General features: G+C 41.0%; 1 protein-coding gene across 7 annotated transcripts in view; it reads left to right on the forward strand.

The window, feature by feature from the left end:
• Positions 1-22229, forward strand: part of lhfpl2b (LHFPL tetraspan subfamily member 2b) — a 204328-nt gene that overhangs the window by 52908 nt on the left and 129191 nt on the right. The window contains exon 1 of one of the 7 annotated variants that reach the window (XM_072257849.1): positions 8116-8369. The exons of 5 other annotated variants lie outside the window; for them this stretch is intronic. The gene's annotated coding sequence lies outside the window, so the exon portion shown is untranslated. Of the gene's footprint in view, positions 1-8115; positions 8370-12402; positions 12424-22229 lie in introns of those variants that run through there. One more of the 7 variants, XM_072257850.1, reaches the window with a different exon arrangement.

A 22229-nucleotide genomic window follows, 5' to 3' on the forward strand; every position in this document is an offset into this window, starting at 1 on the left:
ATTTTCATGCACAAGTCTTTCATTAATTATGTTTCCAAATTCGTAACATATAGCATTCCATCATCTATTCAGCCAAAACATTCCTGATCATCACAACTGTGTTTAGGGAGGGAGAAGTTCTCACCTCTCACCTAGCATTATGGTCAACACACACAAAATGCTGGAGGAACTCAGCAGGCCAGGCAGCATCTATGAAAAAGAGTAGAGTCAACGTTTCGGGCTGAGACCCTTCATCAGGGCTGGAAAAAAAAGATGGGTTGGAAGGTGGGGAGGGGGTAGGTGAAACCGGGAGGGGTGAAGTAAAGAGCTGGGAAGTTGATTGGTGAAAGAGATGCAGGGCTGGAGAAGGGGGAATTCATATGAGAGGACAGAAGGCTATGGAAGAAAGAAAAGGGGAAGGAACATGGAGGTGATAGGCATGTAAGGAGCTGAGAGAGAGGGAATGAGGAATGGTGAGGGGGGGGGTGTGGAAATACCAGAAATTCAAGGAATCAATGTTCATGCCATCAGGTTGGAGGCTATGGTCAGCATTATGGTTGGAGCATTACGGTCAGTTCGTTTGTCTGTGTTCTGACCCATATATCACTGGGAATGCCTGCTCTTTATTTATTCTAATCAAAATTATTGATTCTTCTGGATACCACCATCTGTACTCCCCTTAACCTATTTTACGCTAAGGAAGATCAATGTCAGTCTCTTAATACAAGCAAGCATAACTGTTCATAATTCTGGTCTTTCTCCCTGTAGGCTCTTCAAACCCTAAAGATTCTATTTAATGCTTGGTGCTCAAAACAGTGCAGAAAACTTGGGCTGAATTTAATGAATAATTTAAATTCAATTGTATTAATTTTGTTGCTTTTTACTCAGGAAGCCAAATAATCCTGTGTATTTTTTCCTTCATCAGCATTTATCAACTTGTTCTGATGACTTCAAGTATTTGTGAAATTGTGGTGGTGTGTGTTCAAATGTTTCTAATTCCCTCTAACATAGTGCATGGTTTTACAGACAGCTCTGATTAATATTTTCTGATCCAGTGAAGCTTCTAATCACTTTTATACTTCTAGAGTTGGTGGCAAGCACTGTTTCACCCTTTGTGCAAATAATCTGCTGTCTAAATCTCAAACTATGACAAAAAAGGAAAAGGAAATGTTGATTTATTCTAGTTTGCTAGCAAAACACAGCTAGATGGGAAAGTGATCTGTGAGGATGATACAAAGCAAAGCAGGTAGATTAAGGAAGAGGCTATAAAGGTTGTAGATGAAATATAAAGAGCTAGGGAGGAAACAAAATTCACTTTGGAAGGAAGAACGGAAAAGCGGGATATACGTTAAATGATCTGCAATTAATGTGTTGTATAGAGAAACCGGACAATGCTGCTAATCATAGATTAGATTTATTTATTAGATTAGATTCGTTTATTAATCACATGTACATCAAAACATGCAGTAAACTGCGTCATTTGCATTAACAATCTGAGGATATGCTGAGTGCAGCCTGCAAGATTCACCAGACATTCCAGGGCCGACATGGCATGCCCACAAAGAGAGTGAACATACAGTAAGGACAAATAAAATTAGGAACACAAATGGTATAACGTGGCAATTTAAAAGGCAGAACCATAGACTTGTCATGTCACAAAAGGACAACATTTGGTCTGTCAAATCTCTGGTAGTTTGTAATATGATAATCTATTAGTCCCATTTCCTAGCTGTTTCTCCATGGCCCTGGAATTTTTCTCAAAGTTCAAAGTGAATTCATTATCAAAGGACCTGGATGTATGTCACCCCATGCTATCCTGTGATTCATTTTCTTGCAGGCATTCACAGTAGAACACAGAAATACAAAAGAATCAAAGCAAAACTACACACAATCTGACAATCTACCAATGTGCAAAAGACAGTTTGCAAATACAAAAAAAAATAAATAATTAACAATGAGTGTATTAATAAATAATTGTGTTCACATCATTTGCTAACGAGAAGAGGTTCCCTCTATTTTAACAGGTCGTGATCTTGCACACCATTTAATCTTACTTGCTTTTGCCTATGCTGCTCCCATGTATCACATTGTTTTATTATTTAAAAATGGTTCAAAATTAAGAGGAAGTATTCCATTACCAAAAGATGAGGTATCTAAACCTGCGGGCACAGGTTTAGGAGAAGGAGCAAAAGAAACATCTCTACAAGTCATTCTGACATGGATAACTGGAGTTGGTGACTGAAGTGGAGATCAGGTCAGTGGTAGTTCAGATTGGTTGTGGGTAGAGGAAATAAAGAGATGCAGAAAGAAGGCAGGCGCAGGATTTGGCTCACTGCTTGTGAAGAGGATTGACTGGCGGGCCAACTAACTTGTTTCTGCATTATGAATCTTAGTGCAATTCTGTTTGTGTGTGCTGACGACTGGAAGCATGTATGTTAATGCCTAGCATGCAGGCAGATTGTTGTTTGACAATTCTTTGAGCTTTAGTGGCTCTTCTCCAGACGCAAGCTGGTTTTGTAATCATGTGTAAGATTGGGGTTATTTAACAAAACCACAGAGGTATTCCTTGTTACAGACTTGTAGACTCCATTCCTTTTGCTGGGCACTCTATCAAAGGCTCATCATCCACCCTGTAACTCAGTATTCGTTGATGATTTATCTAGTGTGTTTCCTGGAAACGTAAATTCACTTTTTGTAAAGAATATTTAAGGTGAATTCGCAGCTTGCCTGGTTGCATTATTTACTTGCTGATTATTTTGTTTGACTGAGATGGAAGGTGCCAGGTTAAGAACCAAATGGTGGGATTTAAGGACATAACTTATGAGCAGAACATGAACAGCGATGTGTGTTTGTATTAAGCGACTGGAGCAACACACAGACAAAAAAATGCTGGAGGGACTCGGCAGGTCAGACAACTGGAAGACATGTCACTGGTTTACAATGTTGCTTCTGAAGGCATGTGTGGTAAACCATGTATATATGTTGTAACTCGGTTACCTGTCTGGACACACCCCTTTGCTGACTGCCCCTGTGGCTCCTCCCACAGAGTCCTGTATAAAGGTGTTCGCCTTGCCCCTCCCCCTCAGTCCGGGGGCAGACACTCACTGTGGAGGTCGTATTGTACAGCGAATAAAAGCCTTTCAGTATTTTACCAAACCTCAGTCTTTTGGAGTAATTGAAGGTGCTTCAGCATGTGACAGCTCACTGGTAGTCCGAAAGGTGAGAAACTTGACTAAAAACATTGCTAATGACACCTTTTCTGAAGTAAATTGTGATAAACTATCATCAAAAATAATAGAGGTGAGCAAAGGCGAAGCGAATTCGAGCGATAGTCCGTGCTGGTGCATTGCAAAGTCGATGCTGATGGAGTTGGAGTGGGTGATTTGGACAGGAGTCACCGAGGCAGAGGAGTTCTGATGCTTGTCCAACTAACCTGGATGTGAGGTTGGATCGCTGTAAGCAATGAGCCAATTTGGAGAGGTTGAGAATAGCTTCGGGCTGGACAGCAAAGTCTAGGCCCAGAGCAAATTGCTGGGCAGCATGGTCTAGGCCCAGATTGTTTTGCTGCGGCAGGGCCCAGGCCCTAATGCGAGGCACTGTTCACTGTCTGGACAATTTAGACTGGAATTCAGATAGACTGGAAAAGCAGGGTCTGGAGGTGAGGGTTGGGCCAATTTCACGCTGAGGCTGTGAGACTGTCCCGGCTGCTATGCTTCGTGTCTGCAAGCTTCACAGCGCTTTGCCCAGCTAATAATGATGAACTGAAACCAAGGCTTCGGGGATCTGGGGATTTAAATCTTAGGACTCAGTCTAGTTCAGAATGCTGTTGTTGCTGCTCGCTTCTAGTTGCATGGTTGGTGTGTTGTTTTTCCCTCTTTTTCTGCACATTGGGCGTTGGCCTTTTTTTAAAATTTGAGCTCTTTTGCGTTTCGTGTTTTGTGGTTGCCTTTAGGCAGACAAATCTCAAGGATGTATAATTTACACATACTTTGATATTAAATGCACTTTGATTCCATGGAAATTAATAAACAGTCGACACTTCGGGTTGAGTCCCTTCATCAGAGACTGGAATTGGTTGTCCTGGGTGCAGAATAGAGTAAGGGGAGTATAGCTGGTGGTGTGTAGAAGAATCAGTTCTATTTGATTAAGTAAATAAAGAACAAGTGTTTCCCATGTCAAATGGGTCAGTAATTGGAGAACAGACACAGCTCTGGAGTATTGTAGCACTACTGCATAGTTAGAACTGTTATCTTTTAGATGACTTGTTTAGACCAAGTTGTTGGCTGAGCCTTCACTTCAATTAATTTCAAACATCCCATTGAAACATTTAAAGGAGTGTAGAGTGTTTTCATTTGTGTTCTCAGTCAATACAAGTAAAAATAACAGAGTAAGTGAATTTGTGAAGTGTTTATACTTGAAAGTAATGAAGTGAAGTCTCTCAAAAAAAAATCATTGACAGCCTGGCAAAGGGATGTGACAGGATACCAGGAAAATGCCCCGCTCAGTTCTTCAAAGATTGGGAACTTCCTCATCTAGGTAAGAGGGTAACAGTTCTTGATTTGGTCCAAGACCTTGTGCTCCTCATTGTATGATGTACTCTGAATATGGCAGTGTGATCTGTGCCCGAATCAGTTTTCCTGTTACAGCTGCACTGTTAGTGATGTAGTTTGTTCTGATTGTCTCGGGCATAGCTGACATGCGGCCTTGCGAACATCTTGCAGCTCAGATGATGCCATATCGGGGTATGGTGTTGCAGAGTCTGTGTACTGGACTAATCCCAAGGAGGTGGTTCTAAGAATTTAAAACTGGTTTATATTAAATGAGAACACTTGCCATTACAAATTGGTCTTGGTAAAAGTGGCTATAAATGGGAATCAAATTGGCTTGTATGATGTGAAATTTGAATTTAAATCTTACATCCGTCCCACAACATGAGGGAGTAAAAATCTTTGCATTTTGACTCCATTGCAGTGTACAGACATGTGAATTTATAAGTCTAATCGCTTGTAGAAAGAAGCTGTCCGGTAGCCTGTTGATCCTGGCTTTGATGCTGCGGTACCGTTAGCCAGACGAAAGTAGCTGAAGCAGTTTGTGGTTGGGGTGACTGGTGTCCCTGATGATCTTCCAGGCCTTTTTTACACACCTGCTGCTGTAAATGTCCTCAGTGGAGGGAAGTTCACAACCACAGATGCGCTGGGCTGTCCGTACCACTCTCTGCAGTGCCCAGCGATCAAGGTTGGTACAGTTCCCATACCAGGTGATACAGCCGGTCAGGATGCTCTCAATGGTGCCCCTGTAGAAGGTCTTGAGGATTTGGGGGCTCATGTCAATCTTCTTCAGTCCCCTGAGGTGGAAGAGATGCTGTTATGCTTTTTATTTTTCGCCACACAGCCAGTGTGTGCAGTCCAGTTGAGATCATTGGTGATGTGTATACCGAGGAACTTGAAACTACTTACCCTCTTGGCTGCAGACCAATTGATGTTGATCGGGGCGAGCCTGTCTCCGTTCCTCCTGTAATCCACAATCAGCTCTTTTATTTTTTGGACATTGAGGGAGAGGTTGTTATCTTGGCACTACTGTGCCAGGGTGTTAACCTCTCCTCTGTAGGCTGTCTTGTCACCGCTAGAAATAAGGCTGATTGATGTCGTGTCATTTGTCAGAGATATCAGGTAGAGGTATGTTTTAGTAATTAAGGATGTTAACAGTTTAGCTTGGGCTAGATAGGCCAAAAGGCCTTCTGTTCAGTTAAGTTCTAAATGATGGTTGAATGTCAATCTTCTGGAATATTCTATTATTAAGTCATTTATGGTAATATATAGTGTGTTGGAGTTATATTTTCTGTTTTGTTTGGTATATGGTTGAATGACAATGAACTTGAACTCATGGATTTCAGATGAGGGTGCAACTGCTGAACAAAGTCACTGGGATGTTGTGATTACTGTTAGTATGCTGTGCTTATATTCAAGAACAACAAAGCAATGGCCTCTATTATGTGAAGGTTTAAACACAGGACTAATGAAGTCCCACTGCAATTGCATAGGACCATGCAGGGATTGCACCAGGAATGCTGTGTACAATTTTGGACGCCTTGCCGAAAGAAAGGATATACATGCTATAGAGCAGGGGTTCCCAGTCGTTTTCGATACCATGGACCCCTACCATTAACCGAGGGATCTGTGGACCCCAGGTTGGGAACACCCTGCTGAAGAGGGAGTGCAGCATCAGTACTGATCCTTCTCAATAACAGAACGGGCTCTATGATCGAGCATGACCTGATCCTCTTCCTATTTCCTATGCTCTTAAAGAGATGAGCCATATTAAGTTTAAACCTTGCTGGTAATGCAGCAAGGAAATGGTTACTTTCTGTTTTGAAGTCGTACTGGCAAAGTACAAGGAGCAGCTGAGGAGAATGGCAACTCCCATGCTGAAGCTCAGAATGCGGCTGTGAGGAGTCCGTAGGTGTAGTTAGTTTGGGCACATACTTAGCATCTCAATGGGGCCTTTCAAGGACTGATTGAACTCGAGGCCACAGAGGAATGCTGAGATATTTGGTTTCACCACTCCAGCTTTGATTCACACCACTGGGTTCTCTCTCCTCTAATAATACCAAGTTTTGTTCTCCTTACAAAGTGGATTTGGGGGAACTGAGCAGCACCAAAATCAGTAACGCTGGTGTTTTCAGAGCCTCTTTGTCATAGCCTTTGATATTCCTGCAAAAGAAGCAAGCATAGCCAAGTCACTTATCTATGAGAAGACAGCAGTAAAGGATTAAATGCGTGGTCTCCTGTTTATGCTAAGTTTGTTTCCTTTAGAACAAGCAAAATTAACACAGCCTTTCCTTATTTTCAAATGTTCAAGACAAAAGGCGAAGCTACCTTTTGTAATTTCCTCTGTTGAACCCCACTAACTCCACCTTGCCCTTTTCCTGCCTTTTGCCAGGTAAACAAGTATGCATCAGGGTTTCCTCAGAACAGTGGTGAGTTTGCAGGAGCTTAGCTGGTTTGGGAGTTGGGATGGTGATGGGTGGAGTTGGAGGGGATGGGTTGGGGCAATTGCCAGAAGTGTCTTTGGAAAGGATTTCCTTGTCTATGAAAGATCTGACAGGAAACTGGCAAACCTTGTTTAAAAATTCAGTTGGTTTGGAGATCGAGCTGACCACTTCCTAGCTCGTGAAGCTAAGAATGGCTGGGAAGTAATGGAAAATGTTGCAGATACTCCCAGATATCCTCTTACGTCTGGGCTATGTTTTGTGCATAATTTTTTTTGCCTATATTGCAAAATAAAGTGTCAGATATTTGATGATGCTCTTCTGTTGCTTGGTGATGATATGAGGGAGGCTTGCTGAAGCTTCAATAACAATAATGGAGGGCCATGTAGAAGGAAAGAGTAAGAGCAGGTTAAAAGATCAGCACACTGGGCCAAAGAGCCTGTCCTGTGCTGTATTGTTCTATGTTCTAGTGTTTGAATATGGATTTTCTAGATGTTTGAATATAAATGAATAAAATCAGATTGTAACACACAGTCCTCAGATTGATACTTTGCTGAATTCCCTCCTAGGTTTTCGAATTTGGGTAGCTTGGCCTGTTGCATACAGGTGTCCCCTGCTTTATGAAAGTTCGCTTTATGCCACTTCGCTTTTATGAAAGACCTACATTAGTACCTGCTTTCACTAACCAAAAGAAGTCTGAAGAGGATTTTTGCTTTTACGAAAAAAGGCGAAAAGCGAAAATAGCGTTCAGCGTTTGTTTTGCAGTGAGCCGCCGTAGCTTTGAACCGTGTCTGTGAGCATCTGTGCTTTATCTCGATTTATTTTGTGCATCTGTTAGCAAGATCTGTCCTAAGGTATCAGAAAAGCCTAAGAGAGCTCATAAGGGTGTTGCGCTTAGTGTAAAACTGGACGTAATTAAGCGTTTCGATCGTGGTGAACATTTCCTGTTGTGTTTCATTCACATCCAAGCAGTTGGAATATCCAGGTGATTTTTTTCTGAGTACATGAGTGGATACATTAGTCCTTTTGTTGAAATTGATGCAATTACTGATTGCATCAATTTCATCAATGCTGATGCAATTGGAAGAGGAAAGGATACGAAACCGAACGCAATAGCGAACGGCCCAGAAGTGAAGTCGTCCAGGAACTGAACGTGAACGAAACCGAACGCAATAGCGAACGGCCCAAAAGTGAAGTCGTCCAGGAACTGAACGTGAAGCACTTGCGTGACATTTTTGCTGCGATTGACAGTGCTGCAATGATTACAGAAAAGTATGACTTTAATTTTGAAAGGGCACGTAGGTTTAGGGCAGGTTTGCAGGATATTTTGAGTGCTTACAAAGAACTGTATGATAGAAAAATGCATGAACCTTTCAGTGTGCTTGCTATCTTCCCAATTCTGGTAAGTGAAGCTACACTGTACATACATTATTTCTACTTTGTATAGGCTGTGTATTTATCATATCGTTCCTGCTTTTACTATATGTTAGTGTTATTTTAGGTTTTGTGTGTTATTTGGTATGATTTGGTAGGTTATTTTTTTGGGTCTGGGAACGCTCAAAAAAATTTTCGCATATAAATTAATGGTAATTGCTTCTTCGCTTTACGCCATTTTGGCTTACGAACGGTTTCATAGGAACGCTCTACTTTCGGATAGCGGGGGAAACCTGTAGCTCCCATTAGCCTAAAAAATGAGTGAAATGAATAATAGTTTACCTGCCACAAATTTTAAATAAATTGAGGACATGAGGAATCCAACAGTGCAGCATTTTTTAAAAAAAGTGTTGCATTGAAAGCAAGGTCAGAGTTCATTTAAAAAACTTGAAACAGGTTGCGCTTTAGTTTAGGCAGTGACTCCCCTATTCCATGCAATTAGCAACACATGTAGCTTGTTCTATGCTGTGCGGGAAGGTGAGGAGATCGGTATTCTGAAGCTTTGCCTCGAGTATGATAGTGGAGCAGCCTGCATGTTTTACGACTTGTGTGCTGTACTGAGTGCCCCATTTCAGCAGCTGAACTGAATCCAAGGAGGTGAGTGGAAAGAGGATCAGGGCAGGGTGGTTACTGTTCCGGGAAAGCCAATAAAGCACGAGCTGGAAGGAAAGCTGGGCACGTGTACATTTATCCTGGAAATAGAGCTGCGTGGAAGGTAAGAACTTCAACTCATCACCCATCTCTGAGAAGAGGGTTTTTATTAAACTGCTCCTCAGTCACCGATGGGATTAGATGCAAATGTTAGTCTAAACAGACTTCAGCAGTGACTAAAAGTACAATTAGGTAGGGTGTAAAAATTGGCTTTGCACACAGTTCTTGAATATTTCCTGCCTGGCAGTTATTTTAATCTTTAATGGTGTGTAATGCCTGAGGTTTTCAGAAAGACTGTCAAAGTGTGGTTTCAGTCATCATAGAACAGCTGACAGCCCACGTCTGGGCAAGCAGTTCTCATTAAAGTGATAGACCATAGCTGAGACCACTGTTCCCTCTAAGCTGCACGGGTGCATGGCCAAGCAGTAACTGAAATGCTCCTGTGCACATAGCCTTTATTGCTGCTCAGCGGGAACTTTTTATATAACGTTTTATTAAAGTGCCACGCAGTTTTCAGGCCACGGAGAAATTTCATGCTCAGAGCAATGGTTGGTCTGTGCAGCTAAAAAAAAATAATTAATTAATTGAGGAAACTTTGGCTGTGGCATTAAAATCCCAAATACTGAGGGTCTGTTGGCCACATATGTGTTCTCCAAGACGCAAGCTTTTTTGAAGTTGAGAAAAGAATACCTACGTGGAGCTTTACATTGCATAACATAATTAATTTCAGTTTGTGCAGTTTAAAATGATTTATCGTGGTCATTTTCCCTCAAACTCAGTTTGGGCATTTCCCACTATACTGGCATTTTCTGCATCAATCACTCATTTATTGCCAGTTATCACAAGGCTGATGATGATTCTTGTATGCTTGAAATGATGAAAGGCACAAAGGAGTGTGAAAGGGAAAAAAAATTTGAGAATGTGTACGAAGTCTGCTTCAGTGAGAACAGGGGGTGCGAAATGGCAAATGATTCTGTAATTGTTACTTGTGATGGCTTTGGGTAGGACAAGTTAGTATAGAGTAGGAGAAGCATCTTCCCAATTCTGAAGAAAGGAAAAGCCACAGAGTTGGAAAGTTCTGTATGCAGCAGGCTATGTGCAATCTGAGCATGGTGTGAGGAAACTTGTGAGCTGTGCCAGGTTGGACTGGATCTGGGAAAATATGAATCCTGCTTAAAGAGCAAGTTCACAGCAAAATAAATGGGAGCAATAGTCTATTTGAATAAGTGTGCACCTTCCTGTCTCATTCGTTTGGAAAGTGGAAACCACTGTGCAAAAATGTGTTGTAGCTGAGATCTTTCATTACATGATGAGGTAACACAAAGCTACAACGTTGCACTAAATTGTGCCAGGTATCGTGCTGATGGATATTCTTTCCAGCTGCCAATGTCAAAGATTGCTTGGCTAATGAATTCCCAACGCAAGGGTGGATTAACAACACCAGGAGATATCATGACAAACATTTGCTTTTGCTTTCCGATGGAAGTATGAGGACAAATTTTTTAAAAATAATGCATTTACAAGAATCTGCTTTAATAATTTAATTTCAAAGAAGCCAATTGGCTGGGTGGAATAGTACTCACTGGACATGGATCAGGTTAATTCTTTTTCCAACAGTGCTGAGGATGTTTTTATGGTAATTGTTTCGTTGGTGAAACACCAATATTAGTAGCAGAGACTTTGAATGTCTACAAATTAATGACAATAGGTTTAAAATTTATGATGGATCTCACTCCATCTGGGGTTCTACAGTTCATAAATAAAATGGTTAGTTATCACTGCCTAACAGTATTTATGAAGACTATTTGTACTGTATATACAAAGGATGTTAAATATAACACTCAGATGAAAAAAATATATGATCTGAACCACATTTTTCATACAGAATTGTGTCATGTGAACATGTATAGGGTTTCTTTATTTAGGAAAGTGGTCTGCTTTGTTTCGGTTGATTGACTGGTTTTGATGGAAGCCAGTGGTACTTGGAAATCTATAGGCACCAATCCCCACCCCCAAGAGAATGGCACCACTAATAACACAAAACAGATGGCTTATTCAAATTTTTAAAATTGCAATTTAGGTAGTCGCATCTCTGACATGTTGTGGATCGGTACTCATTAGTTATGAGGCTTCAAAGGAGCAGCGTGGGGGCATGTGCAGCATTATTATTCAAGTGACTGGTCAAGGTCAAGCAATAGGCAGGCAGTCAGGATTGAACCTGCAAAGTAATCCTTTGCTGCCGGACATCTGCACAGTAGCATTTGCCGGCAGCAGAGCCTTGGGCAATCATTTCATTTGGTTGTTTCTGTTTAGTCACATGATCTTCAGAGTGGGAAATGTTATCAAAAACTGAAAGGCAGACCTTTTTTGAATTGTTACCTCTGGCCCATTGCATTTAGCTGCAGAGAAATGTGCTTGCTCCAGAGAGCAGAGTGGGCTTGTCGCTCGGGCAAGTACTGGATCACTGAGTCCCAGAACCCTCTCGCTGAGACTTCTGTCCTAACCTACGGGCAAAACCTTCTGTCCTGGGCACCCCAGCAGGAAATGAAGAGAAGGAAGTGGGCACTGTTTAGTAGCTAGAACCACTACCATGTAGATTGGCGCAGTGGACATTTCTGAGAGATTGCTTGGATTGAGGTAGAGGGATTGTGGAAGAGATGAGTTTGGTTGGGAGAGCTTCTGCTTTTTAAAGCAGCTTCTCTGGAGAAAGGATGTAGTTGGAAGCTACCTGAAAAAAGGTTTCGTATCAATTTGAGCTTTAGTTTTCATGCATTGTCTAATTTGATTGTTAAGAAAGACAGAAAACTCGTTAGCAGAGGTTATGGATAATAAAAACAGCTATTTCATTTATTCTCCTGCTGCACTTAGAATGGCAGCTGCAACATTGGCAGGGAATTGCAGGAGAACCGAGTTTTAGTTTCCCTGGTCCATGGGTGTTCACTGCAATAGGTACAAGCTGAAACTTCTGAGGTAGAAACAGTCCTCCTAAAAGTCAGCCAGTGGTGATAGCAGTTCATCTCTCATTGACTGTTTCCTGCCCTTTGCAGGTTTTCAAAGGTAAGCTGGCTACCACACAACAATTACTTCATGGTTTACCAGCACCAATTTTGGTAATAAAGGGTGAAAATAGGGCTTTATGATTGAGAAAGAAGGATGCAAGTGAGGGGAGAGTTGGAAAGTTAAAGAGATGAGGTGATAGAGCAGGGGTATGATTATCAGTAACAGGAAGTGTGACAGTACAGGAAGAGTGTCAGACGGTAAGAGTATAATTAAAGGCTCTTGAATGTACATTAGATTTGTAACAGGACGAGCCACGGACAGAAGTAGAAACAGCTACGATCGACCAGACATTGCAGAGAAGTGGATGTCAGGTAACTAGCACTGGATGCCGAATGTTCTGGAGTATTTGGGTTCCTTTCGGCTAATACTTCTGTGTTTCAGAAGGATAAGCAGAAGGAAAAGATGGTATATTGAATAAGGTGATGGAGATATAGAATTGGGCTGAGTGGAAATTAAAAGATGTAAGGAGTGTAGACAGTTGCATTTGGCTTCTCGTGCAACAAATGCAGGGTAGATTATGATCTCATTAGAAAAACTCAGCTGAGAGTTGTGATCATAATATGATAGAATTCTTATTCAGTTTGAGAGTGGAAGGCCTGGATCTGAAATTGGTATCTTAAACTTAAAGGCAATTACAAAGGTATGGAAGCAGGACTGGCTAAAAAGGACTGGAAAATCAGTTTGCTGGAAGGTGAGTAGCAGCAGATATTGTAAGAAAATATCTCATGACTCTAGTGAAAGATGTATTCTACTCCTCAGTCCTGGGCCTTAAACTGTTTGTTTGGTATCAAAGTGAACGAACAGCATGCAAAGATTAATGCTAGATCAGAAGCTTAGAAACGTTGTAGAAACCAGCAAAATATGATGGGGGGAGAGGGAGAGAAAAGGACACAAAGTAGATACTTAAAGTAAAATAACAAAACTGACAGTAGGTATTTCTAAGATTATGTGGAATGGACTAGAGTAGCTGAATTAAGCATTATGGAAAACATGACTGGGGAATTATTACTGATGAATGAAGTTAATGCAAAAGAAACTAAAAGCTCAAATAAGGGAAGAACTTAAGCTGATCATCATCAGTGGGGAAGAAAATATACACATGGCCCTAAAGGCTAGCAGTGCACCTGAAACTGATAATGTGCCACCTAGGGTCTTATCTTCCAATATTGTCTAAATTGTAGCATGTCCTAACAAATTGGCAAGCCACAAGTATAAATTTCTGAAGGAATGAGGGAACAAGACTGCAGGAAATCGTAAACCAGTTAGTCTAACACAGTGGTCCCCAACCTCCGGGCCGCGGACCGATACGGGGCCGTGAAGAATGCAGCAGTGCAGCGGTAGCCAGAACGCACCCAGCACATCTTTAAGAAAAAAGCCAAAATAAACAAGCTAATTGATTAGGTGTCGCCTGGCACGTAAATGTCGGCCCAGATCAGAGGCCACGCAATCGGCAATTGCCTCTGATCTGGGCCGACATTTAAGTGCCGAATGGCACCTAATTAATTAGCTTGTTTGTTTCGGCTTTTTTCTTAAAGATGTGCTGGGTGCGTTCTGGCTACCGCTGCATTCTTTGCAGCCCCGTATCGGTCTGCGGCCCGGAGGTTGGGGACCACTGGTCTAACATAAGTCACTGTGAAAGTGCTAAATGTATGAGGACATTTAGAAAATCATAATCCCTTATTCCCTATTCATAAGACTATGTTGGCTTCACTGAATTACATTGGTTCTTTTTATAATGTTTTTTAAAAATGTAATGAATAATGTGAGTAAAGGGAATCTGTAAATGTAGTGTATTTGGATTTCCAAAACAAGCTGCCACTTTGTAAGTTCTCCTATAGGATGCTATCTTGTGGTGTTAGGCATAATGTGTTGCTTTATATTTTGATTAACTTCTTTAATGGAATAAGAGGGCATGTGGTAATCAGTGAGCTGTAGGATTCAGCTGGGGCTTATGTGTTTAAAAACGAATTGTAATGATGCTGCTGAAGGGTCCAAGTTTTTTTGGCTGAACTTGCCACTGGTGCAAAGTTCAAAGTAAATTCATTATCAAAGTACACATGTCAGCATATACAACCATGATATTCACTTTCTTGCAGACATATTCAATAAATCCATAATAGAATAATAACCATAATAGAATTGATGAAAAATTGCACCAACTTTGGCTTTCAACCAGTGTGCAAAAGATGACAAACTGTGCAAATACAAAAAGAAAGAAATAATAATAATAAATAAATAAGTAATAAATAGCAAGAACATAAGATGAGAGTCACTGAAAATGAGTCCATAGGTTGTGGGAACATTTCAGTGATGGAGCGAGTGAAGTTATTCCCACTGGTTGAAGAGCCTGATGGTCGAGAGTAATAACCATTCCTGAACCTGTTATGACTCTGGACACTCTTGTACCTCATAGGGCAGCTGTGTGAAGAAAGCGTGTCCTGAGCAATGAGGTTCCCTGATGATGGATGTTGCTTTCCTGCAACAACACTTCATTTCAATGTGCTCAATGGAGGGGAGGGCTTTACCCATGATGGACTGGGCTGTATCTACTACTATTTTTTTTTGTAGGATTTTCCGTTTAAGGGCATTGGTGTTTCCATACCAGGCTGTGATGCAGTCAGTTAATGTACTCTCTACTACATATCTATAGAAGTATTTTGGAGTTTTAGATGTCATGCCAAATCTTTGGAAGTAGAGGTGCTGCCATTCTTTTTTCGTAATGGTACTTGTGTGTTAGGCTCACTGCACGTCCGCTGAAATAATAACACCTAGGAATGTACAGTTGCTGACCCTCTCCACCTCTGATCCTCTGGTTTCCTCCTCCTCAAGTCAATAATCAGCTCTTTGACATTGAGTAAGAGGTATCACTTCAGCAGATTTCCAATCTCCCTCCTATTGATAGATGGGAAAGCTAATTGTGACAGGACATAGTGTTGGTGAGTGGGCCTAGAAAGATTACGTGATTTGTTTGATTGAGTATAATTGTGGGAAATGAAGTTATCCACTTTTTTAGTAGGAAGAATAGAAAATCAGTACATTACTCAAATATTGTCTGCAGGTGGAATGTTGCTGTACGGAGATCAGAGTTTAATTGTACTTGAAACAAAGTTGGCAAACTTGTACAGCAAGTAAGAAAGAAGGCAAATGGAATGTTGGCTTTTATTGCTAGTGGAATCGAGTGAAAAGTAGGGGAGTTTTGTCTCAACTATAGAGAGCATTGGCAGGATCAGGACTGGAATACTGTGTACCTTCTGGTTGAATTTAAGGAGGATACGTTGATTGGAAGCAGTACAGAGAAAGTTCATTGAGTTGATATCTGAGATGAGTTGCCTTGAACAATTGAGTGGCTTGGATCTTTACTGGGGTTTAGAAGAATGATCGATGAGATTGTTGAAGTGAGCAAGATTCTGAGAGTGTGTGACAACACTGATTCTGAGAGGGTGCTTCCTCTAAAACAGAATGTAGAACTAGGTAATGTAATTTCAGGTTAAGTAATCACCCATTTAAAGAGGAGATGATGAGTAACTTCACTGAACATGGTTGGTATTATCTACCCCAGAGAGCTGAGGAGATGGTGTCATTTAAAGTATTTAAGAATGAAATGGATTTTTGGAGTGTAAAGGATTTGAGGACTTTGAGTCTTTCAGAAAAGTGGCTTTGAAGCTGGACCAGATCATCCAAGATCTTTTCAAAAGGGGAGTAAGAACGATGTGCCCTACTTCGACTCTTTCTTGCTCTCTTTTGAATAACCATTGGAGATCCTCTCCCACCTACACAGCATTCACCTTGAACACTAAAGCTGAGAATTGAACCCAGTGAGGGCAAATTTGGACTTGTAGTTAAAACTGTAGGGCCTCAGGAGTGGGCAGTGATGTGAGAACAACTCCAGCTTAGGGCATCTTCAAAATTGGGTCACTTTCAAAGCCTGAGTTTAAAGCAAGACTTTATTTCTACTTCTAAATGAGTGCTTCCGTAAATGTTGAAGTTCTGCTATAAATACATCTTCAATTACAATAATCTTAGAGTAATGTTACTGTAAAATTACACTCAGACTGCTGATTAGGGTGAGGAAATATTAACTGTAGTATGTCCTCAATGTAGCTTCTAGCTTTAGCAAACGCTGTACAGGTGTCCCCCGCTTTTCGAACGTTCGCTTTACGAAACCTCACTGTTACGAAAGACCTACATTAGTACCCTGTTTTCGCTTTCAGAAGGTGTTTTCACTGTTATGAAAAAAAAGCGCGCGATAAAAAATCCAGTGTGTGAAAAAATCAGCGCGCGATAAAGGGCAGCGCGCGCCCCGAGCAGCCGCTCTCCCCTGGATTCGGAACTGCATTCTCGCTGGCATTGCTTTAACATGTGCCTGTGAGCAGCCGTTAGCAAGATGAGTTCTAAGGTATTGGAAAAGCTTTAAAAGAGCTCGTAAGGGTGTTACACTTAGCGTAAAACTAGACATAATTAAGCGTTTCGATCGTGGTGAACGAAGTAAGGACAAAGTGAGTTTGGCTTGTGGAAGCTGACGAAGATGATGTTGAAGAGGTTTTGGCATCTCATGACCAAGAACTGATAGATGACGAGCTGATGCAATTGGAAGAGGAAAGGATAACAATCGAAACTGAATGCAGTAGTGAAAGTGAAGCAACTACGTGAGATTTTCGCTGCAATGATAAAGTACGACTTTAATTTTGAAAGGGTACGTAGGTTTAGGGGATATTTGCAAGATGGTTTGAGTCCTTACAAAGAACTGTGTGTGAGAAAGATGCGCGAGGCTCAGCAGTCAAGCAAGCCTTCCACGTCAGCCACAGCAGACGACGAACCTCAACTTTCGACATCGAGGCGGGCAGTCATAGGAGAAGATGACCTAATGGAAACAGATGACGAGATGACACCCCAGTGTCCCACCACCCCAACACCCAGGCCGCGGACAGATACTGTACCAGTTCGCGGAGAATGCAGCAGTAGCCGGGAGGCACACAGCACATCTTTAAGAAAAAAGCCGAAATAAACATGCTAATTAATTAGGTGCCACCTGACACATAATTGTCGGCCCAGATCAGAGACGACACAGTCAGAAATCGACACTGATCTGGGCCGACAATTACATGTTGGGCAGCACCTAATTAATTAGCATGTTTATTTCGGCTTTTTTCTTAAAGATGTGCTGGGTGCTTCCCGGCTACTGCTGCACCCCTGCATGTTTCGCGGCAATGTATCGCTCGGCGGCCTGGAGGGTGGGGGCCACTGCACCACCCAATCTGCGATGACTCAGCCTAACTCATCATCATCAGTGTGCTTGGCGCTGAACCAATTCCGGTAAGTGATACTACACTGTACATACATTATTTCTACTTTATATCGGCTGTGTATTTTTACGTGTTATTTGGTATGATTTGGCAGCTTCATAACTTAAAGGTTACTAGAGAGCGCTTGCGCCGTGTTTTTGCCAACAGCGCTTGTGTGAGATTTTCTGCCAACGGTGCTTGCGTGAGATTTTCGCTACGGAGAACAGTGCAGTAATGATTGTGGAAAAGTATTTCTACTTTATGTAGGCTGTGTATTTATCATACCATTCATGCTTTTACTATATGTTACTGTTATTTTAGGTTTTATGTGTTATTTGGCATGATTTGGTAGGTTATTTTTGGGTCTGCGAATGCGCGCAAAATTTTCCCATATAAATAAATGGTAATTGCTTCTTCGCTTTACGACATTTCGGCTTACGAACCGTTTCATAGGAACGCTCTACCTTCGGATGGCAAGGGAAATCTGCATATAAAGAAAATGATTTTTCTGATATCATACATACACTTTGTAAAATACTTCATACATTTTTCTATGTGCCATTTAAATGGAAATGGAATGCCAAGTTATAAGTATGACCATCTTGACAGTCCTCTAGTTTGGAGCAGCTCTGATTTTTCCAGGAAAAAATAACCCATTGTTTTCTATGTTTGCATAACACTATGGATGAAGAATTCAACCCCATCTGTGGTTATTTGACCAGAAAGATCTGGCGATTTCTCATGCAGACTATCAAATTGGTTTCAAATCTATGCATGTTTTTTTCCATCTATTATTTTATCTGAAAATTCATTGCACATTTAGTAAATACTGCCTGTGAGCTCTAAACTAACTCTTCTGCTGTGCTCAGAATTGTTCCGGAATTGCTTAGCTTGCATTTTTGTGTATCCTGGAAAGACAGTCAGGATATATAACTTTTCTTTAAGGTTAAACCCTCCCACGTTCCTCAAGTTTTTCCTGAATTTCCTTCACAAATGCAGTAGATGGGAAAAGTTGTCCCAGTATTTGACTAATATCCTTCAGGCAAGTAAATCTGTCATGCTTGCCTATGGCTTAAAGTTGGGCATGGCCAACAAAGTAGACAAAGTTAAAATTTACTCTCAACGGTAGAACTTCTGTTACTGTAATTATGAAATATTAACAAATTATGGAAGTACTCAGCAGATCAGGCAGCATCAGTAGAGAGAGTGAAACATGTTACATTTCAGGCCAAAGACCTTTCAACAAAATCTTTAAGATGACTCAAACCACAATAATGTGGTAACACAAGGGAGCAAAGGAGGAGACTACTGGGTCTTTGATGGAGATATCTATGTCTCTTTAGTCACAGGTGCAGCTCATTGGAGAACGGCCATGGTTGTTTCTTTAAAGGGCAGCCCATGAAGCTATAAGCTGGAGAGTCTTCAGAGGAAGTGAGTTTATTGGACTTTCAACAGCATCAAAGGCACATAGCATCGTAGAAGTAGCATTCACAAGCAAAATGTAAATTAAACATAAATCATAAATAACTTTTACAAGAAAATGCAATTTGAACAAAAAATACGTCAATTTTAGTGCAAAGTGTTGCTAAACTGCAGCGATTCAGGGTTCTGCTTATTGGTTCACACACTGAATGGTTGAAGGGAAATAGCTATTCTTGAACCTGGGACTTCAGGCTTCTGTACCTCCTGCCCGATGGTTCGAAGGAAATTTGTTATCAAAGTGTGTGTGCGTTACTGTAAGTTGTATGTTACCTTAAGATTCATTTTCTTGGAGGCACTTGCAGGAAAAAAATGCAATAGAATTTTATGAAGCACTGCACATAAACAGACACCAATGTGCAGGAGAGGTCCTGTCTCTCAAATTTGATGGGTTTTTTTTTCTGAGGAAGTGATTGCAGAGTTTTAGCTATCAGGGACGATCAAACTTGGTTTGTTTGCTCTGGAGTTGGAGGCTAAGGGGTAACCTGGTAGAAGTGTATATAATTACGAGAAGATAATTAGATTCCCCCCCCACCCCCCCAGGGTGGAAATGTCAAATACTAGAGGGCACTGGTTACTGGTTTCAGGTAAAAGGGAGAAAGTGTGAGGCAAGGTTTTAGAGTGAACAACTTGCCAGGGGAAGGTGGGTGGAAGTGGATACAGTACCAATATTTAAATGGCATTTGGACAGATATTGATTTGGCGGGGAATAAAGTGACCAGGAACCATATCCAGGCAGGTGGGGATGAGTTTTGATTGGCACCCATGGTGGGCTGTTCCTGTGGTGCACTGCTCCATGTTCTATGTACCTCAGCCCAAAATGAAAATAGCAGCAAACAGACAATGATTGAGACACTTATAATCTCAGGAGGACCTAATTTGTTGTACGAGCAAAGAAATATCATGGAAGTACAATGACTTTTTATTATATAGTAGGTGAGGAAAGCAATCTTTCAGAGAAACGGTTATGTGATGGGGATCCACCCTGTCGTGCATGTGGGTTAAAGGTTGGAGATTGGGACAAAAGTACCCTGCCCATGTTTTGAAATGCATAATCTTTGACCACCTTTTGAGCAGAAAGACCATGCCTCTGAGTCACAATTGTAGCACTTGCTCAGTTCTGCACAGGAGTGTCAGTCTACACGAGCAGTGGATGACTTGAGAAGGTTTTCTGAATTTAGAGGAAGTGAAGCACTGAGTGATAAACCATCTTTGAACCTGACTTAAAAGGATTAATTTATGTTTTTTTCTGATAATACACTGTATATTAACTATTGGTTCATATTTTTGAAAAAAAAAAACAAAAATTCATTCCCTTGTAACGCTAGGTAAGTGGTGTAGTATGTAGTCAAAAAGCAAAATGTTGTAGATGTCAAAAATGCTGAAATAAAATCAGCACGGTAGTGTAGTAGTTAGTGTAAATGCTATTACAGTACCACCAATCGGGGGCCAATTCCCACTGCTTTCTGTTAGGAGTTTGTACGTTCTCCTCCCGACCACATTCCAAACGCATACGGTTGGGGATGGTGAGCTGTGGGCATGCTGAGTTGGTGCCAGAACCATGGCGACACTTGTGGGCTGCCCAGTAGAATCCTCGCTGATTTGATTTGATGCAAAAGACGCATTTTACTGTATATTTTAATGTATATGTGACAAAGCTTTAAAATATTTAAAAATATATAGGTAATACTCATAGGTCAGCCGGTAACTGTGGGGAAAAGCAGTTAATACTTCAGGTGGTTTACTTTTAGTGGCAGTAGAATGTTTTCTATCTGAACTCATTTCCCTGTTCACTGCTTCAGTGCACTAGATGGTGGATTTAAGCGTTTCCTACAAGTGATAAGTTAGATTCGTATTATTTTCTTTGCTGTCTTGTACCTTACTCACTCCAACAGACTTCATGTGAGCAACAAGCTACAAAATCCACCTGTGTTTAATTCACAATCTAATGATATAGGCAAGTATTTTAATTGCTTTGTGTGTATGTGTTGCAACAAATCTGTACGTGATAGAACATTTTGTGCGGGAAGCCATGGTGATAATATCTAGGTTTATTGCTGAGAATGTTAGTTTATATGAAAGGTCAGTCACATCAACCACATTTAGCCTTTGACTTCCGTTCTTTTGTCTGTGGGTGTAAACCACACCTGTTTGTGTTGCCACAAATACACAACTGGATTTTATCCAAAATAGTGTGATTATTTTTGTTTTTCCTCTTCTCCTCATCTTCCTGTTACCAGTAAACATGCTAGTGGCCCTTATGCTATCTTCCAACTCCTTTTTCTGCCACATCCACGGTTTCTGCAGTTTTTAGCACAAGTGATGCGAACAGTTGGGCAGCCACTTCTGACAGCCATCCATTTACTTTTATCTCTCCAAAAGGAGTTTTTCCAGACAGATTCAACAAATCCCTTCAAGTGCTGAAACATAATACAGTGTGCAAATTACATGTGTAAACTGCTCGCCAACATGACCTGCAAACTTTAGTTTGAAGCTGGCAGAGTTATACTGAACATTTTCTTTTGAACTAATACCTCTTTCAAAGGCTGTTCCTTTAGTTGCTTGATTTCGAGCCTATTTGAGATTTAAAGGTGAAAGCACTGGCACTAAGTTAAGTTGAATCAGATCCACATATTGCTAATTTACTATGAAAGTATTTATTCAGAATCCAAATCTCTGTTATAGAAGTAATTCCAGGGAACAGTGCTCGAGTGGATACCTGTGACAACATTTTCTCTCTTGCTCATTTCCTGCTCTAAAACAGGTCATACCATGCATTCATTATGATTCCCTGGGTATTAAAAATTACACTTAAAACTCTAAAATTATGAAAGCTAATAAAAGCGCAACAAACAATGAAACAATTTATGGTCATTTCCGCTAATAAAATGTAATGTTTTAACTGAATGATAATTTAGCTGCAAGGTGATGGAAATTGGCTTCCTCTTGCAGCTATTCCTCACCATTGTAATAAATGTTGTCCCTGTATGTTTTGGCAGCTGAGTACCTCATGCAGCTGCTGGGAAGTTGTGCCTTACTGCTGGCCTTGAGAACAGATGAATATTGGAGCACAGTGGATCATAAACACAAGGCATTCTTAAGGTGCTGAAAATCCAGAGCAAAAAACACAAAATGCTGGAGGAACTCAGCAGTTCAGGCAGCATCTATGGAGGGGAATTAAACAGTCAATGTTTCCGGCCAACATCCTTCATCAGGACTAAAAAGAAAGGGGGTAAGATGCCACAATAAGAAGGCGGGGGAGGGTATGGAATATAATCTTCCTCTTCCTTTCCAGTTCTGATGAAGTCTCAGGCTGAATCATCGACTGTTTATCCCCCTCTGTAGATGCTGCCTGA

The sequence above is a fragment of the Mobula birostris genome, chromosome 5, assembly GCF_030028105.1.
Source record: "Mobula birostris isolate sMobBir1 chromosome 5, sMobBir1.hap1, whole genome shotgun sequence".
NCBI classification, from domain to species: Eukaryota; Metazoa; Chordata; class Chondrichthyes; order Myliobatiformes; family Myliobatidae; genus Mobula; species Mobula birostris.